Source organism: Peromyscus eremicus, chromosome 15, assembly GCF_949786415.1.
Source record: "Peromyscus eremicus chromosome 15, PerEre_H2_v1, whole genome shotgun sequence".
Lineage (NCBI taxonomy): Eukaryota > Metazoa > Chordata > Mammalia > Rodentia > Cricetidae > Peromyscus > Peromyscus eremicus.
The window spans coordinates 7,809,828-7,820,241 of record NC_081431.1 but is presented as its reverse complement, the minus strand read 5'-3'; the positions used below and the strand labels follow the sequence as shown (position 1 = coordinate 7,820,241).

The following is a 10,414-nucleotide window of genomic DNA, read 5'->3' as shown; positions in this document are numbered from 1 at the left end:
CCTACAATTTGAAAACTGGTCCCTGTCGATGAGGGGCTGGACGGATGGAGCAGTCAGCCACAAGTGAGAGGACTCGTGCTCAATCATCGGTGGCGCCTGTGTGAAAAGCCAGGTGTACACCTGGGAGTCTAACACTGGGGACAGAGACACAGAATGATCCTTGGGACTTGATGGCCATCCAGTCTAGCTGATCTGCTGATCTCCAGGTGGGCAAGAGACTTTGTCTCAAATGATAAAATAGAAAGTGACTGAGAAAGACATCTGAGGTTGATCTCTAGCCAATGCATGCATTCATACCTGCGTGCACATCACCACAGACATACACATTCACAAATAAGTACATGTACTTTAGTATCAATTAACAAAATAACACATCAATCAAAACACCGGAGAAATATGTACCTGTACTGTGCTCCCAAGATTAAACAGCTTTTATTTGAATTATTCTAAGTGAATATAGGCAGTAGGGATTATTTCTCATTTTTCATACTACGTGGGAGAGGTCTAGTGCTGTTCTCTGAGCGAGTTTACCCAGTGAATGGAAGATGAAGCCCTGGAACTCGGGTTTCCTGCAAGCTTAGCATCTTACTAGCCATCCTCCTGGGTCAACACTGGGGTTGTGCTTATACCATCTCAGCATCTTGGTCCTCTGAGGAGCTGAGTCAGTGTGAAGCATCTCTGACGATGTTATTGGGTGTCACTGTATCATGTGAGGTGCATACGAAGATGGAGCTGCTGACCTGCAGGGAAGTTCATTTGCCCTTGGCACGCATTTGTCTTGGTGACTAGTGTCTGTTTCACTCGGTTTAGGCTACTTCACTTTCATCCGGTGACTGGGGTGATTTGCTGGTAGTTGTTTGTGGCTTCAGGACACCTTGAATCTCTGGAATAAAGCAAGATTGATTAATGCAACTAACGGTTGTCACCATGAATTCCAACTCCAGTTGCTAACCGATCAACCCAATATCCCAGTTACTACTCTTTAGTGAATGTGGGCAACACCTGACAATGAGTTAACACATCAAGTTCTTTGGCATGCTTATAAAGGCTGTCTTACCGCTTGACCTGGAAGCTGGATTTGGGGCCAAAGAGAGACTGGCAACTTCTATTCATATATATGTATTCATAAATATATATATCTCCATACACAAAACAAAGTCCTACATATTTAGTTCATCACACGTAATAGCATTGAAACACCTTAACCTCAAAATCATTAGTCTTAAATATCTCAATCAATATGGATTCTCTCAGAAATCAATTTGCAGCTACAAATATGATTGTTTAATAATTCACAAGCCGTGGGCCTCCAGGCTAGAGAAGATTAGTGTAGCAGAAGGTACAGAGGTGGTTTTTCACCTCAGATAAGATTTCAATTAAAAGAGGACAGCGTCTGTGAAATGTACTTTCACAATAGCTACGTCCATCTTTGATGTCTGTATATATTTTGAGGTGTATGTCCTACTGGGGAGAGATCAATTTAGTTGTGTTTCATTGTTCATTCTCAGATGAGAGTTATTTAGCTATCTTCCTGAAGTATCATAAATATTTTATTAAGACAAATCATCGCAAATTTTGGTTTTACTTACTAGATTAAAAACAATAATTTTAAATGCCTAATGACTGGTGCCACCTCGCACTACCATTGCTTGCTACAGAACTGGGGAGGAAGGACACATGATGCTCGGGAGGTATCCGGTAACTGTTTCTTGGCTTTCTGTTTGGTATGAGAGAAAGTAAAGTTTATTTGGCAACCTTTGCATGCAGGGGCCCTTGAGTAATGGCGTCAGTTTGGGTGACATGAATTAGCACGGCTTGTGATTCTATCTCACATGCAACTTTCACAACAGACTGTTGACTGTACGTATACTTTATTTAGACCCGGCTTCCTGCCCACTTTCCATCCCACCATTACATAATGTGGGAGTAGTATTTACCAGTGGTCCTTCCAGGTCACACTCTGATTCTTCCTTCCCTGTCTATTCCCCACCAACTTCCCCAGCCCACGAATCTCCATAAACCTCTGTGAGAAAAGAGCTAGCCCCACCCCCACAGCAGTTTCTCAGCCTCTGACTGAAATGTTCTACATGATTTCATAACGGAATAGATAACGGTTGGAATGAGGGTTGCCAGGGTCACTACTGTACACCCTGGAGGATGTCCTGTCACCTGAATGACTTGGTTCTGCCCCCACCCTGGGCCACACCCCCATGTAGGGCTGGATGACCTTTCTGTCTATTTGCATAATCTTCCTTCCTTAGATTTATTCTCTGTGCCTGGGTCAGAAAACGGGGCTCATTAATAAACATTTATTGAGCACCAACAGGGTATTATGTTCCAGACATAGTCCCTTCCCTGTAGGGTTGGAATCCACAATTTTGGCTCCCAGCAGTCACCTCTGCCCCGATTTTGAGAAGGGCAAGTTATCCACGCAATTGAAAAAGGACATTCAAATATTTGTGTGCTTCAAAGGGAGATAGTCCTTCATCTAAAATGTCCTTCTAGATGATCAGAACTTCTAACTATTCCATTTGCCTCCTAAAGCAGAGTGAACTCCAAGTTTCTGGATTCAGATAAGCCAGGATAAGGTTAAAATATTAACACTCTCTGATAATAATTAGATTCTCGGGTTAAACATCTGTGCAGTTAGGTGTGAGGACTGGAGAGGAGGAAAAAAAAACCTCATAAAAGGGGAGAACATTGTCAAGGTCATTGGCATATAATTTTTTAAAGTCATTTGGGCTAGGTAGCCATTGTGCTAAAAATCCGATCAGTAGGCAAAGTTGAAACCGGCACGAGGCTGTTGGGATGTGTGAAGCTTTTTACTGAAGCATGATAAATAATTGAAAATGCCTTCAGCAAATTCCTGCCTTAATGGGAAAATACTTTGTCATGCAGTTTTTCAATTAGTACCCACTAATTCAAATTGGTTTATCATTGAGCCAACTGCACATTAGATTTTTAGTGATGCATTTTTCTCATCTTCGTTTTTGTTTGTGGATTTTCCAGTTGGTAGTAAAACTTGGATGGCTCCTCTAGCATGTCTCCTGGTAGTTCTCTGCATTTTTTTTTAAACCATTGATAAACACCTGAAAGATTATAAAGAGATAACCGTGACCAGGGCTCCCACTGAACCTGACCCTGGAGCAGAGGGTCAGGTGAGAGGCAGGAACAGTCAAGATCTGGGAGGCTGTCTGGGGAGAAGCAGTGATCTTCCCTTGTGCTTCAACTTCCCTTCAGACTCAAGCCTGTCCACACACATGGGCTTTTGAAAGGCGCATGATATCTCAGATGTAAGACCTTGTTTGCAGATTTCTACGGAAGGCCTAATAGTTAAAAATGAGGCTCCTAAAACACCAGCAGTCAATCAATTAGGTATTTATTAAGCGCTGAAGGTGAACTCATTGTTGAATTAGATCAATTGTTGCAGTCAGTAGAAAATAAAAGCAATTTATCTCTGTATGCCCCCCCCCATCTGATGGAGAGGAGACCAGCCCCAAAATAAAGTAATGTAGACACCAGGAGAAGCTTCTCAGCCTTCATCCATTCAGTGCTTAGTGAGCATCTCTACACGGAGGCCACTGATAGGGCAGTTTTCCTTTAGTATTTATTGCCTCCCCCACCATTTAAATATAACTTCTATGAGAGTAGTAATGATACATCTCTCCTGTGTTTTCATAGCTCACAGTAATAACTGGTGCTCAGTAGACACTGAATAAAGGAATGCATGAATATATGAATGACAAAGTAATGTTCTTCAGATTACCCGAGCAAGGGGACAGAATGTGTGAGACTGAAGGCCCAGAAGGAACCAGTGTAGGAAGAGGGAAGAGAGGAAGCAGAGAGAAAAATCCTGCTGGGTAAGGCATGGGACGTAAGACCTATATTAGCATGCCCCAAAGTAGAATGCATAGGCATAAATCTAACAAGACCTAGGCGATCTGTATGAGCAAAACTACACAGCTCATGAAAAAAAATCAAAGAACTAAATAAACAGATCATTACTCCATATTGATGGGTAGGAATTCTCAATATCAACAGGATGTCTGTTCTTCCAAACCTCATCCACAGACTCAATGCATCACCCATCAAAATCTCAGAAAGTTACTCTGTGGTATTGACAAACCAATTCTTAAATGGAGGTAGAGCTGCAGAAGACTTAGAACAGTCAATTCAGTATTGAAGGCGAAGAGCAGAGTTGGGGGACTGACAGCGAACTTAACTGGAAGTGCATGGCAGTCACAGCGGTATTGGGAAAAGGATAGATTCAGAGAATGATAAAGTGGAGTAGAGGGTCCGGAAATCCAGTAAAATGTCAATTGATCCCCGAAAAGAGAAACAAAGGGAACCTAAAGGAGAACAAAGTGTTCCTAAATGAGGCGGGGACAACAGGTGTTCACAAGCAGTGACCAAATCCTACTCCAGTATGATATTCTTCACAAATGTGAACTCAGAATGTTTCACACACCTAAATGTAAGAGGCATAAGTATCCAGTCTCTGGAAGACTCCATGAGAGGAAATGGCACTGACCTCTACTGTGGCAATGAATTTGGGATGACACCAAAAGGACAATTAGTAAATCAAGGACATATGTGATAGCATCAATAAAATTTAAAACATACTCGGGGAAGACAGTCTCTGGCAAGAGAAAACAGCTCACGCACCGTGGGAAATGGTTTGCAAGCAATGTATCTGAGGAAGGGCTGTGAGGCAAGAGGTACAAAGAACTTCGAAAACCAATAAACCAACTCAAAGATCTACAAAAGATCCTAACAGACACCACCAAAGTGGGTCGACAGGTGGCAGATGAGTGTATGTAAAGACATTCCAAGTCCCCTATAGTTAGAGAATTTCAGATTAAAGCACCAGTGGTCAGAATGGCACCAGAGCTCTTGCTTAGGAAAATATATAGAGTCCTGTTGAGATGGGTAGGCACATGGGAGCGCTGAGCTCTGTGGCCTGAAACACAAGGAGGGTCAGACAGAAAGTGACCGGAGAGCCTGTGGACTGAGAGTTTTGTTCTTCTCACTTTAGAATGCAGTGTTTGTGCTTTTAAAAGCAGCCGTGCTGTGTGCACTTGGTTGGTGTTGGCAACTGAGGGCTAGTTGTGTGGTGTTCCACAGCACGGTGGTCTTTACAGAAGACAATTTTAGCGGAAAAGGTGGGTCTAGCTTGACTCTCAGCAGAAGTAAACTGAGGTTCCCTAGATTCTAGAAGTGAGCACTGTGGGGGAGTGAAGGTGTGGGAGAAGAACCCTGTGAGCACTTGGCAGCACTCTGTCCAAGTCACGTGTGAGCCTGTATCTACTAGGGCTTCCACCTTCAATGACTAGTTCCTGCTCGGTTGATTACGACTCCTGGAGATGAAGTAGAACTTGAGAGTGAAGGAAGAGTAATGAGTGTATCAACAAGATAAAGACACCCCCCCCACATACACAACACACACACACACACACACACACACACACACACACACACACACAGCACTAGAGCTAAGGTGTGTGAGAAGCCCAGACCACTCTTGGGGACAGAATGAGTACATGCAATTTGTCAGTGCTTTGTTCTCCAACCAAATTCTTTGGCAAATAGAACTCATGTCATCACTTCATTACTTCGGCTGTGGGCTACATACTATAGAGCCCACATTGTCTGAAGCTCCTAGGAAATGCAGACTTCCAGGTTCTATCCCAGACTGACTGGATCTAAGTCTGTGTTATAACAGGGTCTTCAAAAACTTTGTGAGCTTGTTGAACTTTGAGAAGAATGACCTAGAAGGTCAGTTTCTAATTTCGAATTCTTAGATTGGAATGAAGCCGTAGGGTCTAACTGTAGAACGAGAGCCATCTCTCAGTGCCCTGGACCCCAGTATCTTATCCCACTCACCGTATCTGCTAGCATCCTAGGGTACTGTGTGCATACCTACACATCTATATTGTTTAAAAGAGTGGCTCCCTGCAGGCCTAGGAGTGTGTCTGATTGAGTAATCAGTCACTGAGTGGATGGATTCAGGCCCTAGGAAGGCTCACAACAAGTCAAGCAGGGAATTGGGGTTCTATACATAGAAGATTTAGAGGTGGGATATAACCCCAAAGAAGTACACTCCCTGGCCCTGTAGACATCTCTCTCATACACTGAAATACAGCTGTTGGCACCGGCTAAGGTGTAGAGTGCAGATTAAGACCTCTTCTTGTTCTGGTGTGATGGTCTTGCTAGGTGAATGTGTCTCTGAGTATGAGGTTATCCTGGCAATGACATTCAATCTAGGGTTTCTCCAGCCAAGGCAGCCATGAACAACTGGGAAATTCGAGTTGAAAGTTCATCTGTAGGGGCTGAAAATCACGACTCCGCTGGAAAGTAGCTAGTATCATAGAACGCCTTTGGGGTTGACAGATCAAATGGAGGTCTGAATTTCATGTCATTTGCATTGTTTAGAGAAAAAAATGTGTCTCGGGGATTCTAGGGGTACCATTATCCCTTGGCAAAGAGAAAATATCAATGGGGGGAAGACACAAGCCATGAAAGTGTCTTTTAAGTTATGTAGTGCTTGACATACCCATAATACATTTGGCTCACATTTCCGTGGTTAATCAAGAACTAGCTCCCCAAAGATATTTTCTACCTTCTTTCAAAATCTGACTCTCCATCAAATGGAATTTCTCAGAAAAAAAAATAATGAAATGTGATTAGTGCAAATGTCTCTGAAATTTATTGTACTATTAAAATCCTATTGGGCCTTTGTTTATGAAATGTATTTTTCTGTATTTGAGGTTTAGGAAGGCATGATAATGAGGCTGTGAAGATTCATGGCCTCTTTTCTATGGCTTAATTTAGGCTCTATACCAAATATGTAAAATAACATTATATCTTCCCACCACCTCTGTGTATCATACATTTTATTATTATTTCCCTGCCAGAGATTTTTTCCCCTTCTTTTCTCCTTTTATAAATACAGAACTACCAACAGTAGGGAAATTTTTAATATAGACAGCTATTATCTGGACCAGAATGAAGAGCAAGTTTGGATGATGAGTTTTCCTTCCAGGTCTGTCTCTAGGGTCAAGTAGACACAGGCTTATGTCACCACCCTCCGCTCTCTGCACACATCCTCCTTTTAGCAAGTGCACACTCCACTCTATACTGCCATTGTCTAAACCCTTTATTGCCTGTGAGCATCTCAGCAGAGTTTCCCATGGGGTACAGACAGACATGAGCAGGCTAGACATACACTTTGAAGAGGGTGATGGGATTGGAAGCATATCTATGGCTTCAGAAGGCAAAGTTCTTTGATGGGTCTTTTCAGGTAAGACATCCTTTAATCTTTCCATGTGTAAGTCTCAGATTTGTTCCACAGTTTCCTTGCTCTTGGCCTGTATTATGCTACAGATTTCACATAATTCCAGAAGATAAAGACCAAAGACCTACACAGTGACAAGAAGTCTTGTCTGACCCTATATGACCATGTCTCATAGTTTGTCTCTCTCTGGTGTCTCCAGCCCCATAAGGCCACCCTGTTACTCTCTCTTGGATCATTATGTTTATCTGGCTTCTGTTTAACACAGTTCTGCATGCCTATGGTTTTATCTACTTAGAAATCACCAAGACTTGTTTTGTCTGATTAGTATGTTGTCCTCTTTAAGATAACACCTTCACCTCCTTATCCTCTGATAGGCCTGCCTGACTTTCCTGTTTCATACTAATCCTTTGATTGAATACTTTCAGATCACTTGCTTCTATGATATAGTTTTGAATAATGTCCCCTTTTCCCATGGAACAGATTCTCTGAGGCTGAGACTGTGTTCCCCCAGCATACACTGCAGAGCCCTGCACAGAGAAAGACACACACACACACACACACGCACACACACACATCCTGTGGGGCAGTGGTTCTCAACCTATCTAATGCCGTGACCTTCTAATACAGTTCCTCATGTTGTGGGACCCAACCATAAAATTATTTTCATTGCTACTCCCAAAAGGGTTGCAACCCACAGTCTGATAACCACTGCTCTGAAGGACCAGTAGGCACAGCTCTATCTCCTCCACTCTAAGAATCTCTAAGGGCAGCCTGCATAGTTAATATTTGCCACAGTGTCATTAAAAGGCTCTATAGGTCAGAGGCTCATCTGTAAAAACTTTATTTGGAGATAATAAAGAGGGGAGAGAGAGGACCTCACTCTAGTTTTGCAAGAGGGAGCCAACTAGTGCTATCATGGGGAGATAGTTAGATGCTTTCAAGTCCTTGGTGGCCCCAAGAAAGATGGCGTAAATGATTGTTGGGAAGTAGGGCTGGTTAGTGAGCACCATTTACTCTGAGTCCAGATCTGGGTGGCATCACCACTTACCCCCTCTCTCCGCCCTTCCATTTCAGACAAGATTATAATTCTCTAAACCAATGATGGTGTACAGCCTCATAAGCCAACTCTCTTGTCTCCGTACTCCACTCTGGACACTTCCTGCTGCCTAGTGCCTGTTGCCTTTACTGCCATTTGACAAACCCAATTTCCCTCTGTATAGACAAATCACACTTATCTGGTGCCTTCCGGTGTGCAAAGTATTGTAAGGACAGTGCCTCATTAAATTTTCTAGAAAGTCAGTGATTTGAATTTCATTTTCTCCCCTTTCACAAAACAGCTGTGAGCCATTATGGAAAGTGCCCAGGGTCTTGTGGCTCACACATGGCATGGGTGGGTCTTAAACCCAGGTGTTTGGGTTCATAAGCTGCAACATCAGAAGCCACTGTCCACTTGCATAAAGAGGGATGTTAGATATTGGTTTTCTCTCACTCACACCAACATGCCATGTTGATGGTTGCATAGTATCTTGGTTGCTGTTTTCCATGCCTTTGTTCATTTGCACTGTTCTTATCCAAGCTCTCAATCTTCCACAGGTAACACTGGTGATGTAGCCCTGAAACAGGACAGCTTTTTAGAAAGCTTCAAAATCATTTGATTTTGATGATTCCTTATGCTATTCTTCATTATATATTCTGCTGTTTTGCTGGCTTTGTTTCTTTAGAGTCAGGATTTGGTAGGTTAAGAGCAACTGCTAGAATTTACCACCAAGAAGCTTCCTTGCTTGTGGGAACTTGCACTCTGAAGGATGAGGCAACCGATGCAGGACTTTCCAGGCTAAACCTTTTCTATGCCATGCTCCCAAATGGGGACACATTCTTAAACATTCACAGATAAGGGAATTTTAAGCATTTAGCTCTATTAAGTTCTGTCCTCTTGGAGTGAAGACAGAGAAGAAGTCACAGAAGTTTAAAGGCTCCCAGTGTTCCCAGCTGGGAAGAAGTGGTCAGGTGACCAGTCCTGAGTGACATTCAAGGTTCCTGCTGAGATTCCCAGGTGACAGCATGCTGCCCTTCTGCAGGAAAGCAACTGCTTCCAGGTTCCTACAAGTCCCTTTCACTCATCACCTTCCTTCCTTCCTTCCTTCCTTCCTTCCTTCCTTCCTTCCTTCCTTCCTTCCTTCCTTCCTTCCTTCCTATTCCCTCCCTCCCTCCCTCCCTCCCTTCCTTCCTTCTTTCTTTCTTCTTTTTTTTCCCAAGATATCAAGTAATCCAGACTGGCCTCACATTCACCATGTAGCTGAGGGAAACTCTTGAGTTTCTGATCCTCTTACCTCCACTCATCAACAGCTGGGCTCACGGGCATTACCTCTATGCCTAATTTGCGTGGTGCAGACATTAAACCCAGGGCTCCATACATACTAGGCAAGAACTCTACCAACTGAGCTGCCTTATCTGCCTCATAGTGGTTGCTTTTGTGTCACTGTGACTACATACTGGATGGAGACATCTTATGGGGGTGTAGGTTCATTTGGTTCAGAGGTCAGGGGATACAGTTCCTCATGGCAGGGGCAATGAGGCACAGTAGCTTGTTCAGGAGCGGTGGCAGCTCCCCAAAGTGGCTTCTCTTATGGTACTAGCCAGGGAGCAGAAAGGGAACCAGAAGCAGGCTGGGCTAGAACACTCTGGAGCCCATAGAGACACCCTTGCTCTAGCCATGCCTCCCTCCCCAAAGGTTCCAGAACCTCCTAAAACAGTGCTGTTAATGAAATGGCCACACATGGGAGCCTCTCATGGTTATTTTAATTCAAAACCGTGGCAAAGTCTTTCCATTCCTTTGTGTGAGAATTAGAACAAAGCTTTAGAAATTAGACCTCCTGTTAGAGTTGAGAGAAAAGGGGAAGGAAGTTTGTCTGGTTTATATAAACTACCCAGCTGTTATTCAGGAACCATCATCAAAAATTTTTCTAGGCAAAATAATTGCCATAGTGATCTTCTCACTAGATCCCTACTCGGTAATTCTTTTAAAGTGAATAATCTGTAGTAAAGATTATGCCACGATTTATTTTGTGTGCCTATGTACGTGTGTGTGTGTGTGTGTGTGTGTGTGTGTGTGTGTGTGTG

At 43.2% G+C, this 10,414-nt stretch overlaps 1 long non-coding RNA gene across 1 annotated transcript; it reads right to left on the bottom strand.

The window, feature by feature from the left end:
- Positions 1-399: 399 nt before the first annotated feature.
- Positions 400-9,737, bottom strand: LOC131925366 (uncharacterized). Its single transcript, XR_009383229.1, has 3 exons — positions 9,625-9,737; positions 8,788-8,907; positions 400-883 (listed from the first exon to the last, which is right to left on the bottom strand). It is a non-coding gene; the product is annotated as an uncharacterized LOC131925366 (long non-coding RNA).
- Positions 9,738-10,414: the final 677 nt, after the last annotated feature.